General features: G+C 38.5%; 1 protein-coding gene across 1 annotated transcript in view; it reads right to left on the reverse strand.

Moving 5' to 3' along the window:
- Positions 1-1,899, reverse strand: part of npr1a (natriuretic peptide receptor 1a) — a 55,578-nt gene extending 53,679 nt beyond the window's left edge. The window contains exon 1 of the mRNA XM_053334663.1: positions 1,681-1,899. The gene's annotated coding sequence lies outside the window, so the exon portion shown is untranslated. The remainder of the gene's footprint in view (positions 1-1,680) is intronic.
- Between the last annotated feature and the right edge of the window lie 13,383 nt (positions 1,900-15,282).

A 15,282-nucleotide genomic window follows, 5' to 3' on the forward strand; every position in this document is an offset into this window, starting at 1 on the left:
GTCTTTTAGTTACTATCAGCAGCGATGATCGGGCCCAATCACGATTAGATTAATGCAATCCATAACGCGTTCGTTTTTTTTTATCTCATTTTAATGTTGCAAGCCTTTTTGTCCCTTCTCCTCCCCCGTAGACGGCTCCTCTAGCTGTAGCGCTATGCTTTGAAGTGGCCTCCTGCAGTAAACCTACCGCGCTGATGGAAAGTAAGAGAGCTACTGGACTTTTGAACGGCTTGTTTAACTTTAAAACACTTCCAGACGCTTCAGTTGACAAGTCAAAAGTAAAATGCAACCTGTGTCAAACGGAGTTTAACTACCACCGGAGTACGTGGAGTTTGAGTTAGCACCTCCACGCTAAACACCCAGGTGCAGCCAAGCCAGCCTCAGCTCCACCAAAGGACCATTTTGGAGTGTGGGAGTCGCAGCAGAGCCGTGATTGATTCCCAGTTAAGACACTCTGGTAAGAAATGCTTTACATTATGGGCTTAAAACTGCCTTCAAATGGAAAATAACAGGATTTTAAACATGACATTCAAAACGCCATTAATCTCAATTAACTATGGAAACTCTGCGATTAATCTCGATTAAAAAAATTAATCGTTTGACAGCCCTAGTTACTATACTTCCACCACAGCTCAACAGGAAACACTAAGAGACAGTAAATGTGTCAGATATCACTGATATAATAACTCACACTGATGAAGCTCAATAGAAGCTGATCAGAGACTTTAAATGACTGAACATCTGGAACATCTGTTAACCTCAAACAGCAGATAGAGACTCTTTATCACATTAAGCGTTCAGTTGTTTATCATTATGATCATTTTATACTTTAATAGGGACGACGAAGGAGATACAACTCATTAAATATACTAGATAGATAGATATGATACTAAACAGACTCGCTTAAATATAAAGATAAAAAGAATAATCATATTTTTTATACTGTTTGTTGATTATACTCAGTTATTTATAGATTATTAAACATTACATTGCAGGTTCAGTTAATACTTCCATCATGATACTGGTTTAAAGGACAGATTCCCAGTGTTCCCAGTGTTCCCAGTGTGTGTTAAAGCAGCAGTCTGGTGTCCATATGAACAGAGAGGATCATCAGCTGACTGTGAAGCTCAATAAAAGTTGATCATCTACTTTTATTATAACCCTCACCCTGTTTAACTCTTCATATTTAAATTATCACTTCTTCTATTTCCTCTTTGATCCCAAATGTGATGTTTTACAGACTCGTTGGTTCCAAACATGAAAGTCAACTCCATAAATGTCTCCAGCAGGATCTCTGACGTCACACACAGAAAGGGTTAAACACACTGGGAACACTGGGAATCTGTCCTTTAAACCAGTATCATGATGGAAGTATATAACTGAACCTCCAATGCAATGTTTAATAATCTATAAATAACTATAATTAACAGATAGTATAATAATTATGATTCTATTCTATCAGTGTTTTCACTTTAATCTGAACTAACTGTCTCAGATTTAATGTTTCTTGTTTCCCAAATTAAAAACCGATCAAACTCAAGTTATTAATAATCAATAACAAACCGTGACGTCACTTTAAACAGAGTACAGTAGATTTTAACAGTCGCACGCGCTGTGTTTGATCTCTGTGTGTGTGTGAGTCTCGCGCTCAGGTAGAGTTCTGGTTTTTGTTTTAATTACCTGCTCAGATCTTCAGTGTCTCGCGCCCTGCAGCTTCATGTCCAACCAGCAGCACGAGGAGCAGAAAAAGAAGAAGAAGAGGAAGAACAGAGTGATGAAGATGAAGGTGAAGGTGAAAATGTTTCCACGGCAACAGAACAGAAAGAAAAAAACGATCCGCGGTCGGTTTCCGGTTCTGTTCCCGGTGACTGCTGCTCACCGAAAGGTCTGCCTGCCTGCACGCGCACACACCGCGAAGCAGCGGCGGACACGCGCTCACAAGCACGCTCCACTCTGTTCTGTTCTGTGTCTGTTTGTGTGTCTATGTGTGTGTGTGTGTGTGTGTGTGTGTGTGTGTCTAAGTGTATGTGTGTGTGTGTGTGTGTGTGTGTCTAAGTGTATGTGTGTGTGTGTGTGTGTCGAAGTGTGTGTGTGTGTGTGAGAGAGAGAGAGAGTGTGTGTGTGTGTGTACAGTATGTGTATGTGTGTGTGTGTGTGTGTGTGTGTCTAAGTGTGTGTGTGTGTGTGTGTGTGTAGCAGAGGGAATATTCAGTTACAGTTTAATTTATTTTAAATAAACGGGCTCTCGGTGTTTGTTGTTAAAGGAACATTCCGTTATTCTATTTTTATAATTCGTGTTTTATAACAAACGCAGCAGAGACGAAGCAGCTCCGGTAGTTTGGGGTTTGGCGCCCCCTGCTGGCGGGGATCCGGAAGTGACGTTAAACATGTATTTAGATTTTATAAGATTAAATATTAAAATAAAACCCATTAAAAATATAAATAACATCTACACAGATTTATAACCAGCTGAACAAAGTACATTTACTCCAGTTAGAGGTACTAGTACTTTACTGTAGTACAGTTAGAGGTACTAGTACTTTACTGTAGTACTGTTAGAGGTACTTATACTTTACCGTAGTACAGTTAGAGGTACTAGTACTTTACTGTAGTACAGTTAGAGGTACTTATACTTTACCGTAGTACAGTTAGAGGTACTAGTACTTTACTGTAGTACAGTTAGAGGTACTTATACTTTACCGTAGTACAGTTAGAGGTACTAGTACTTTACTGTAGTACAGTTAGAGGTACTAGTACTTTACTGTAGTACTGTTAGAGGTACTTATACTTTACCGTAGTACAGTTAGAGGTACTAGTACTTTACTGTAGTACAGTTAGAGGTACTAGTACTTTACTGTAGTACAGTTAGAGGTACTTATACTTTACCGTAGTACAGTTAGAGGTACTAGTACTTTACTGTAGTACAGTTAGAGGTACTTATACTTTACCGTAGTACAGTTAGAGGTACTAGTACTTTACTGTAGTACAGTTAGAGGTACTAGTACTTTACTCTAGGACAGTTTGAGGTACTAGTACTTTACTGTAGTACTGTTAGAGGTACTAGTACTTTACTCTAGGACAGTTTGAGGTACTAGTACTTTACTCTAGGACAGTTTGAGGTACTAGTACTTTACTGTAGTACTGTTAGAGGTACTAGTACTTTACTGTAGTACAGTTTGAGGTACTAGTACTTTACTGTAGTACAGTTAGAGGTACTAGTACTTTACTCTAGGACAGTTTGAGGTACTAGTACTTTACTGTAGTACAGTTAGAGGTACTAGTACTTTACTGTAGGACAGTTTGAGGTACTAGTACTTTACTGTAGGACAGTTAGAGGTACTAGTACTTTACTGTAGGACAGTTTGAGGTACTAGTACTGTCTATGAGTTGTTAACAGCTCCACATGCTTTCATTTCAACAAATGTTCAAATGATCCAACATTTCAGCAACAATCAAAGATTAGAGAAAAAGTCCAAAAACTGAAAACACATTTGTGTATCAGAACTTTTTTCTTGGTGATATTTAACCATGAGTATTTAAGTAAATGTGTGTATTTGTGTTATTCTATGTATATTATTTATGTATATAGCCAGTTATCTATCTACTGATGTAAAAAGGTCTTCAGGTGTTTTAAGCTTCAGCCTTAATCTCCTGTTCGTCCATCATTCATCGTCTCATAAATCTATAAAATACAAATAAATATAAAGTAAGTAAAGACGGCCGAAGGAATCAGTCACAGCCGTGTAGAAACATGAACGTTCTCAGCTCCCGATGGTCGGAGTAAAATAAAATATAAATATATAATAAAATAAAGAACATTACACAATAATTATGACACAGTTTATTAAACCAACGAAGTTCAGTTTGACTTTTAACCCCGAAACACAATCTCTTTTTTTCTGAATGTAGTTTTTAATGTTTTGATTCTGAGACTTTAAATGAAGTTAATGAACAGCACACACACACACACACACACACACACACACACACACACACACACACACACACACACACACACACTCAAAGGGTCGTGTGTGTGTTTTGACAGGATACACCCGGTGGACCAGGAAGTCACTTAGTAACACACACACACACACACACACACACGTTCTCTCCCTCTCTGTACCCCTTCCTGGAAATGATCACCACCCACCTACACACACACACACACACACACACACACACACACACACACACACACACACACACACACACACTCTTCCTCCCACTCTCCTGTTAATGAAAACACTCGTGTGTTTTTGTTTCTCTTGTCTGACGGTGAACGCTGCACTTGAACGCAGCGCAGACGACACAGGAAGCAACTCAAATTAAAAAAATTAATTGGTTCCTTTTTACAAACACAGTAATATTATAAGACAAACATTTGGGAGTATTTGGGTATAAACATCAAAAACTGATCAATAAAACGAGCAAAAATAAAATAATACAATGTTAAAGAGAAAATAGTAGCTTAAATCAGTTCTCGGAGACCCTGAACTTCAACATGAAACTGAAGAAATCTGTTACCTGTTGTTAATAAGACTTCAGACCTTCAGACCTTCAGACCAGAGGGACTTCATGGATCTGACGCTGTGGTTCAGAAACCTCGGCCGAAGTCAGAGCTCGTCACACCTGAGTTTGAATCGTTCCAGTTTAATCATTGATAGAAATACCTGTAGGTAAAAACACATTGTCGTATTTTGTTCATACAAACAGAGCAACACGTCCACAGATAGAAGTTGGACAGTTCTGTGTGTAATGTGTGTTTAATGCTAATAAACAGGAAGTTTCTACAACCGTCACTCTGATGATCAGAAGAGTCACGAATCCGACTTCAGATCATTCCAGCGAGGAACCAAGAACTTCTGATAATAATTGGAACATATTTGTTACCACGGTAACTGACTCAGAGTTTAAGTTACCACGGTAACTGAACCAGAGTTTAAGTTACCACGGTAACTGACCCAGAGTTTAAGTCAGCTCTCTTTCCGGAACTGAAAACTCAGAGCTTCCTTCATCTGAACTATAAATAAAACCGTCTCACTGGTTCCTCTTTGTTCTCAAACAGAACATTTGGATTTACATCATCACTGTTTCATCTCAAGTCAGAAGCTTCATCAGCAGCAGACATTTCTTCATGTAGTGATGAAGACCTGCACACATGGTTCTGGATCTGATTCATCTGATCTCGGCTCATGTGTGTGAAATTCCTGTTCGTGTGGTGATCGTAAGGCTTTATTTAATCATCAGCATCTCTACCTGGAGAAGACGTGAATGACCTGAAAGATGTTCTGCTGAAAATGTTGAACAGCAAATGTTTTAAAAAACTTCACTCATAGCAGCAGAAATAACTGGATATCAACCAGCAAACACTCACAGACATTATAGCAGCACAGGAATTTGTACCAAGGTGAATATTCTGATTTTTAAAATATTGATTGATGTCATTTTAATTCATTATGTTGCGTTAGCGCCACTTATTGGTGAAATGTGGTCAAATGAACCAGGAAGGTTTAACGTTTATATGTGAACATGTCGTCTAAATGTGGATTTAGGATTAATAGCAGCAACTTTTTTCAGGCTCATCCAAATAAAAATTGTTTTAACTTTGATTAAAGTTGATCAAAGTGAGCAGTGAATATCTGTCTGGGTGTAAATGTGCCTGCTCTATATAAATACATCAATTTTTAACTTTTAACTTTTCATAAATCATGACCTAAAATATAAAGTGTCTCAGAAAGGCCACTAGATGGCGACATTGCTCCTTGTCCCAAAGCCCAACTTTCTATCAGATATCTTCAATCAAAGAAGTGACCTTTGAGATATCCTCCACAAACTATTAAAAACATTCAGTGTCTTTATATCACAGCAGCCATATTACAACACAGCATGAAAACAGAATATGCTTTAATAAAAGTTACAAAGCCTATCTAACTGTAGTGATATTGGCTTACTAACACATACAGCAGAGAAGAAGAGAACATAACTGCAATGTCATGAGAGCTTATAAACGTGTGTGTGTGTATGTGTGTGTGTATGTGTGTGTGTGTGTGAGAGAGAGAGAATAGCAATAAGGCCGATAAAGGAGGTTACACAGAAAAAAGGCCAGGCCGTGTGATGTCTTAAAAGTCCAATGCAACAACCGATGCTGCACCCATCCCCCTGTCGATCTCATGCTCCATCTTACCCTCACTTGTGAACAAGACCCCAAGATACTTAAACTCCTCTGCTTGGGGCAGTGACTCCCTCCCGACACCGAGGGGCAGTCCACCTTTTTCCAACAGAGCACCATGGCCTCAGATTTGGAGGGCTGACTCTCATCCAGATCACTTCACATCAGCTGCAAACCGTCCCAGAGCCTGTTGGAGGTCTTCACCTGTAGAGTCCAACAGAACAACATCAACCACAAAAAGCAGAGAAGCAATCCTGAGGTCCCCAAACTGGACTCTCTCCTCCCCCCGGCTGCACCTTGAGACTCTGTCCATGAAGATCACAAACAGGATCAGAGACCAGGGACAGCCCTGATGGAGCCCAACACCCACTGAGACCAGGTCTGACTTACTGCAGAGAATGTGAACACAGCTCTCACAGCGGTTGTATAGGGACCCAATGGCCTCGCAGCAGAGACCCTGGTACCCCAAACTCCCACAACACCTCCCACAGGGTTCCCCGAGGGACACGTCCTAAGCCTTCTCCAAGTCCACAAAGCCCTCCAGTATCCCTGCAGGGTGAAGAGCTGGTCCACTGTCCAATCAGAGACAATCAGCCGGAGCCTTTCCAGCAGCCTGGCATCAGCTTTTACCTGAGAGGCTGAGTAGTGTGATCCCTGATAGCACACCCTCCGGTCCTCCTTTTTAAAAATGGGGATCATCATCCCGGTCTGCCAGTCCATGGCTGACTGGCAGACTCAACAATCTGAACAATATTAAATCAAATCAATATTTGTACATTGATTAAATTAAGCAGTCCTGTGTTTTAACCATGTGATGATCTAAGCTATGCCCAGTATGATACCAAGTCTGAACAGCTGAGTTTTTAAGGTCTCTTTGTGAGAGTCTTGAAACATGTGGTTATCCAGTGAGTCTCAACATATTCATGTGAAGCAGCAGCTAGCAAATATAAAGTTGTTACTGTTTAATTATTTCAAAATATAAAATGCTTAATTTTACTTATTGTTATAAAGTCCATCTGGTCTGCACTAAACTGAGGTTCCTCATGTTCTGGACTAGAAGGTTTGGTCAGTAAATCTTATTTATCTACTAACAGAGTGAAACTGTCTGTATTCATGTATGTATGTCCTTTGTGTATTTCTTGCTCTGTTCATCAAATCTACTCTAGACTTGGAGAGGGTGTTGCTGAACAAGAAATGGAGTGCAGTGTTGAATTAAGTGCAATTTGCAAACATGACACATATAATATTAATGAACTTTGAATACAGCAGCGAACAGTGAGCTGCTCCACTATGTGAAGGGGCAGTGTGGAGCTTCAGGGCTCTGATGACTCCTGCATGAGAGAGAACAGAGACGAGGTGTAAAAGTGCTCTAAAGAGAGAAAAGTAGATAGTGAAAATAAATCCTTTAATCAAGACCGGACACTAAGACCTGGTGTCTAGAAAGAAAGAATCTAGACTCGAGGTCTGCAAGCGCTCAGAGCTCAATACACAATTACTGTAATTAATATTATATAAATAACAGAAAACCAAAACTATAATGTGTCTCCTTTTATTTAAAAATTCACTTTTAAAGACAATTAATGTAAAACAAATAAAGCCATAAAGCTTCAACCCAGCTCTGTTTTTGTGGCCTTCTTGCATTTGTTGTATTCAAGTGGTAGTTCACCATCATGATAATGTGACTTCGGTATCAGTGTGGTCAGATATAGATGGCTGTGATGTTCTGCTGAAACCACAAACATCTAAATATGTCTCTGACTGTGTTCACCCAGAGGGTGGTGGTTTGGTTTTGTTGGGCAGCTCTCACTGTTCAGTTTTTTTTCTTTCAGTGGTTAAATTTCTTTTTGTTTCTTTGCTAAACATCAGTCACTGTTTCTAACTGCATTTACCACAGATCAGCTTTCTATCACTGAGTTGATTTAGTTTGAGTTTATTTGACCTGCTTGTTAATCTTTCAATGGCAATGAGATAAAGAGAGGGTTCGAACTGAAGCTAAAGGAGAGTGAATAATGGACTCATCATCAAAACCAAAAGATATCAACGAGTAAAGTTGTGTAAGTGTGCTTTCTGGGTTTTTATTTTCAGTTTACTTCTGTCTACCTCCTCAGTCCATTTTTCTCTCCACTGTCCTGCATCAGTCTCATCAGTCCTGCTCTGTCTCCAGTGTCCTCCCAGCCAATCAGCTCACAGTCTGCACTTATGTCTGGTCACATGTTCTCCATTCCTTCGTTAGTTCTGTTAGTATTTAAGTCTTATTTTTCTCTTCAGTCTTTGTTGGATCCTAGTTAGTTTGTTCAGCGCTGTTCTTTTGGATTTTGTTACACATCCCAGAAATAAAGACTGTTTCCTTCAGCTCTGTTGAGTCCACCTCTTTTCAATGACAATCACTAACATGTAATAAGGCTCACTGAGGTACTTTCTAACACTGGAGGTGTATGTGTTTAACATGATCACATGGTGTTCTGACACAGGAAACCTCAGCGTTCATTAACCAAAAATACTTTTCAGAAGTGATAGCAGTGTCTGAAGTTGAGTTCCTCTTCCTCTCTCAGATAGAAACTGTGGTCACTGACTGTCTCTTCAGTCTGGTTCAGTGTGTTGGAGGATGAACATCTACAGCTGCCTGTTGGCCTTACTGCTGGCCTGTAATGTGACAGCAGGTAAGAATTTATCTCTCATCATAATAATGTTTAATAATAATGTTTAATCTTTATTTTCACTGCTGTTTTCAGGCTGTAAGAAAGCAGCAGACACATATAAAGTATTAAGTCTGTAGTTTTACGTATCGTTCATATCATAGTCTGAAGGCTTTATTTATTGTCATTTATGAATAAAACAAGTTGAACGTTAATTATTGGTCACGTACAGAGATAAGAGAGAAGATAAAAAGGAGAACAATGATTAAAAGATGGCCGCTCTGATTCATGGTCTGTTTGCCCTTTTCCTTGTAAACCTGTGGCTCTGCATCGCTTCCTAATTATATAAAGTTATATCTAACAATCTAGTTACTTTATAACTTGTGCAACTGGCTTGATTAAGGGACATTTTTATTATTTTTTTTCAAATCTCTATGAAAATTAAATCTCCAAAGAATTGATAAATGGATCAAATCCAGATGAAATCCTTATGATACCATCCATCAGGTTAAACTGGATTTCATGACTAACTTTGACTCTAAAGTTGACCTGATTTTTGGTGCTTTGAGATCTTTATCCATGTTGGGGAATCATGCGTCACGACTGGAACAACGTGTCAGATTAAATCAGTGATCTCTCTACCGGGTCAAACAACTTGAAAAGGATAATAAATCCCTGGTTGATAAGATTGTCACCTTATTTAAGGGTGAAGATAATAATCATCATGATAATCATGTAGCCTATTGCATTAACTATATATATATATATAACACCTTTCATAACACAAATAACTTTCCTAGCTGAAGTTACGGGGGATACAGATTATTTCAGACTATATATCTCCCGCTGTCAGGGGATACAAACTCTGGCAGGGCTAACTACCTTGGTATGACACCGGTCTGATCCCTCAGCTTCTGGGTAAAGACAACTCTCCCACACCAGCAGCTATCTAGAGGGAACATCGCACTCCTGTCCGCCCAAACGACAGATCCAGTCCGAGGTCCCTTCCTGATAAATCTGCTCCAGTTTCAGAGCTGATTTGCTTTAGTACCTTGGTCATGGGGTCAATAGGCTGGTCTTGTGTTTCTGTTATGAACTTTCTTTGTTTCTGTGTGTTTAATCATATTATTAATCTATTTGGTATTTTTGTACCCTACAAATTATTTCCTCTGATCTCAGATTACGTCTACGTCTGGTCAGTGATGATTTATTCTTAAAGTTTATCAAAGTGGATGGTGTTAAAATAATTCATCTGAATATTAGAAGTCTTGAGTTGAACAGAATAAACTTGCCATTACATTATCAGAAACTTGGTTTACTAACAAAATATCTAACAATGAAATTAAACGTACCGACTATGTCTCACATCCAGTTGACAGAGGTGCAAGAGGAAGTGGTGTAGCCACATATGTGTTTTCTAATCTGGTCTCACAGTTAATCATCCAGATACTGAAGAGCTACTGTTTGAATTAATTCCTCGACACATTTACTGATGGTGTGAATCTGTGTGAAGTCAGACGGTTAAAGTGAAGTGATGCTTTAAGGTCTTCATGTTTCATGATTAGCAGTTAGCACTCGACAGCTAAATGTGATTCTGACTCTGATGTAGAACTTTTGTGATTTGATGATACAATCCATAGAGTAGAATATGAAGCGGTGGCGAGCAGGTGGTCGAGTGGTTAAGAGCACATGTCATGTACACAGCGGACCATGGCTCGAGTCCCGGTCGGCAGACATTTCTGTATGTCACACCCCCTCTCCTGTCATTTCCTGTCTCTCTACTGTCAAATAAAGGGTCAGAAAAAATATTAAAGACTGAAACTGTAGACGCCCTTCTCTTATGTCTATTTATCCATCTATCTTTCTTATCATATCTCAAAGCCAAGACAATTCTCTAAAAAGAAAAGTGCACACAGTCAACACTCAACAGCTAAATGTGATTCTGATTAAAAACTAATTTTGAGTTCATTATAAAACTAGAAATGCTGACAGTCTGAAAATGTTTAGTTATTATAAACTGGGTTTCTTTTTCAGAAATAAACTATCAACCAGGCAAGGAGGGGCACTGGGCCTTTCTGTCTTGTCCTCTCTCTGTGGAGGGTAAAGTGACGTGGAGCAGAGAGATTGATGGAAGGAAAGTTGATATATTAGCAACTGATGGAGACAAAGACCAAAGATTCAATGATCCCCAGGAACGATACAGTTCATTACTAGATAAGTCACTGATCATCTCCAGTCTGTTTGTCTCAGACTCTGGAACATATTACTGTAATAATGAACCAGCTGCTGAACTGACGGTGATCCCATCAGGTAACATCAGACTCTGTTAAAGTTGTTCTGCTTTCTGCTTTCTCTTCCTGTTTTAGAGTCTCTGAGCTCAACTTTTCTTTCTCTAAACTTTGATAAAATGCTGCATTTCAAAGCTAAATGTGGTTTTAACTGCTGACTTTATCCTGAATACATTTATGATGATATGTTATAAAACATGTCTTTGTTTTTATTTTAATATTTGTTGTTCACAGGAACAGAATTCCTCTACCCTACAGAGAGGTCCAGCATCACTCTGACATGTCCTCATGATGATGGAGGGTCACATGTTCCAACATGGAGCAGAGAGATTGGTGGAAAACAACAACCAATCAGGCTTCATGTTTCAACTGGAACCAAGACGTTGATGTTTCCCAACCTGCAGCCTGCTGACTCTGGACTGTACCTCTGTGATGGAAAACCAGCTGTGTATCTAAATGTGATCAAAGGTGATTCATCTGAGAGAGGTGAGAGACCAGAACTCAAAGATATGACGGCTGGTAAAACACAGAGAAGTTATTTAAAGGAATAATCTGACCTTCTTGGCAACATGATGTTTTACTTTCTTACTGAGAGAAGAGAAGATCAGTCAGTGGTGGATTGTAACTAAGTACATTTATTTAAATACAGTTTTACAAATAAAACATATTTTATATTAATAATGACTTTAGATCACTTTGTATTGATGTTGTTACTTTGACACATCAGATTATTTTCTGTTGATCAGAGTCAAAAAACTTCTAAGAGTGAAAACTTTTTACAGTCTATATTCTGTAAAACATTTACAGGAACATCTTGTTCATGTAAAATAACAATAATAACATTGAATGGTGTTTTTCTCCATAATAATTTTTCCTTGCGATTCTTTATGAGAACATGTTGTACGGTGGTATTACTACTGTTACTGAAGTTAAAGATGTCAGTACTCCTTCATCCTTACATGGATACCACATTCATATCTGTCCATTAAACATGAAGCTGCAGCCAGCAGTCAGTTAGCTTAGCTTAGCTTAGCATAAAGGCTGAAACAGAAGGAAACAGTGAGTCTGGTGTTACAGAGAGTTATATGCAGAAATATAACAACACACAAGGCTGAACAAGAGCAAATATAACTAGTTCAAATAAGAAGGAAAGTTTAATGCTGCTTCAAATGAAACAAACAGTTTCTTCTACATTCAACTGCTTTAAGTCCTGAGTTTATAACTCACCACAAAACTGGCCTTCACCTTTTTCCCTGTTTCACAATTCATGATTTCAGGACTCTGTGATAAACTGTAATCTGCTGTTCTGGTGTTTATATTTATATCTGTACTTTATGTATCACACAGAAGACAGGATCCCACCACCAACCACAACCTTACCGCCAACACTTACAAGACGACAAACAGCAGCAACAACTTTGACAACAACAAAGAAACGTCGTCACACTAAGAAACCTGGAAAAGGTAATGACTAGAATGGGAATTAGATGAAACAGATGTGAATGTTCAGTGAAGGTCAGTCAACAAGTGAGTTTATAACTCACCACAAAACTGGTCTTCACCTTTTTCCCCTGTTTCACAATTCATGATTTCAGGACTTCCTGTGGTAAAATGTATTTTGCTGTTCTGTTTATATTTCCTCCATCTCACACAGAAGAAAAGAGGAAGCCACCAACCACAAGACAAATGCCAACAACACCAACAACTACAAGACAAATGCCAACAACACCAACAACTACGCCTGCAACAAAGAAACAAAGTAAGATGAAACAGAAATAAATATTAAATAATAAAACTGATTAAAAGTTGATCGATCTAAACAAACAAAAAGTAGAAAACATTTTAACTGCAGATATTAAAACAGATGCAGAGATAACAGAGCTCATGTTCAGCATTCAAGTGGTTTTATTTATAGAGTTTGAACTGATGACACAAATATTAAAGTATATTTTTTCGAGGCAGAGAGGGGGGCAATGACACGCAGTATAGGACTGCTCAGTGCGGGATTCAAACCACGGTCGCCTGCAGCGAGGACTGCAGCCTCTACACATGTGGCGAATCGTCTATTTTTAAATACTGTGAATCATTTTGTGACATTCAGTAAACAGTGAGCTGTAGTTAGTAGATTTTCTGTCCTGTAATATATATTCTCTCTATTCTGCACTGAAGGTAAAACATCAGCTCCTATAACAGCTTCTACATCAGCAGACTCAGATATGACTCCAACAAGTAAGTCACATAAAGAAACCTGAAAGAAAAGACACATCACCTACAGGCTGCTGTACATGTAGTTCTGTTATATTTACTGTCATAGTCAATTTAAAATATTAATTTTGGTCTCAGAGTTATGAAGACCAGTCCAGTTTCAGGCAGCTCAGCAAATACATGTTGAGAACAGTGAACAGACTCTTTATGTGCATGCGAGCAGGAAGAGAAGTGATGAGCTCATACACAACTGTGTTGGCTGTCAGATAGAAAATGTCCCCAAACCTAAACCCTTAATATGAACCATCACACACAGAAACCTTCAACTACAACACAACAGGAACTAGTTTTCACTGCATTTATTTAATGTGCTTTAACTGTTTTATTGTCATAAAGTTAATCTTCATTAAACTACTGAGGTTTTGTTACATTCTGGGTTTGAAGCTTGAAGGTTTTTATTCATTATGAAATCTTTACATTTGACTCTTAAATGTGAACTTTATTTAAAAATTCTCTTTTTGCAGAAATAAAAGTCGAGGAGGGGAAGTTGGTCTCTCTGTCTTGTCCTCTCTCTGTGGAGGGTAAAGTGACATGGAGCAGAGAGATTAATGGAAGCAAAGTTGATATATTTGCAGTTGATGGAAACACAGACAGAAGATTCAATGATCCTCAGAGACGATATTATGCATCAGCAGATAAGTCGCTGCACATTAAAAACCCATCTGTCTCAGACTCTGGAACATATTACTGTAATAATGAACCAGCTGCTGAACTGACGGTGATCCCATCAGGTAACATCAGACTCTGATAATAAAGATCAAATCTCTTCATTTATTTATAGCTTCATATTTATTCTCATCCAAATCCTCAGAAAGAAATTAAATACATGCATGTAAGGAAATATATTACTATTGTTTCAGCCTTTAAAAACAACATCACTGTCTGCAACAAGCAAGTCAAGAAAGATGAAGATATGTTTTCAGAGTTTGAGGAAAAGAAATTAAAAATAAAGTTCTGAATGTTTCTTGTCTTCCAGCCTCGGCTCACTTGTGGCACATGCCTGTTCGTGTGGTGATCGTAACGCTTTATTTAATCATCATGATCAGCATCACCGTGACTACCTGGACAAGAGGTGAATGACCTGAAAGATCTTAATCTGAAAAAACTAGTCAGATGATATTTTAAACTCAGGAAATCTGAACCAGGAAGGTTTAATGTTGATATGTGAACATGTCGTCTAAATGTGGATTTAGGACTCATAGCAGCGCTTATTCAAATTATAGAAAATCAACTTTTTTTAAGACTCTTCCAAATAAAAATTCAAAGTTGATTAAAGTTGATCAAAGTGATCAGTGAATGTCTGTCTGGGTGTAAATGTGCCTGCTCTATTAATAAATCAGTTTTAACCATGAAAAGTGTCTCCACTGTTCAAGAATTATGACCTAAAATATAAAGTGTCTCAGAAAGGCCACTAGATGGCGACATTGCTCCTTGTCCCAAAGCCCAACTTTCTACCGGACATCTTTAACATCAAAGTGGCCTTTGAGATATTATAACAGACTCAAAGCTGGAAGACATGAACCACCATGTCATGTTCCTCATCACTGTAACATTAACATTAACATAATGCTCTTTTAAATGTGAGACGCTGACTGATGAAGATGCAACACGAGTGAACTGAAAATATGTTTAATCATCTTTATGTTGATCTTCTCTCTGTTGCAGCTCGACAGATACAGAAACGACACACAGCAGAAACAGAAACTCATCTCTGATCCTCCATCACACAGAAACAAGACCAGTAAAACCGACCGGTCAACAGTTTATCCACATCCGGTCTGACAGGAAACAGTCATTCTTCCACCTCTAACCCTGACTGCTACGACTATTAAAACTTCATTTACAGATTTATTACAAATATTAATACTATTACTACCAATTAAAGCTTCATGTGGCAGAAATGGAGGGCGGGGGAATCAAC

Source organism: Scomber japonicus, chromosome 15 (assembly GCF_027409825.1).
Source record: "Scomber japonicus isolate fScoJap1 chromosome 15, fScoJap1.pri, whole genome shotgun sequence".
In the NCBI taxonomy this organism is placed as follows: Eukaryota; Metazoa; Chordata; class Actinopteri; order Scombriformes; family Scombridae; genus Scomber; species Scomber japonicus.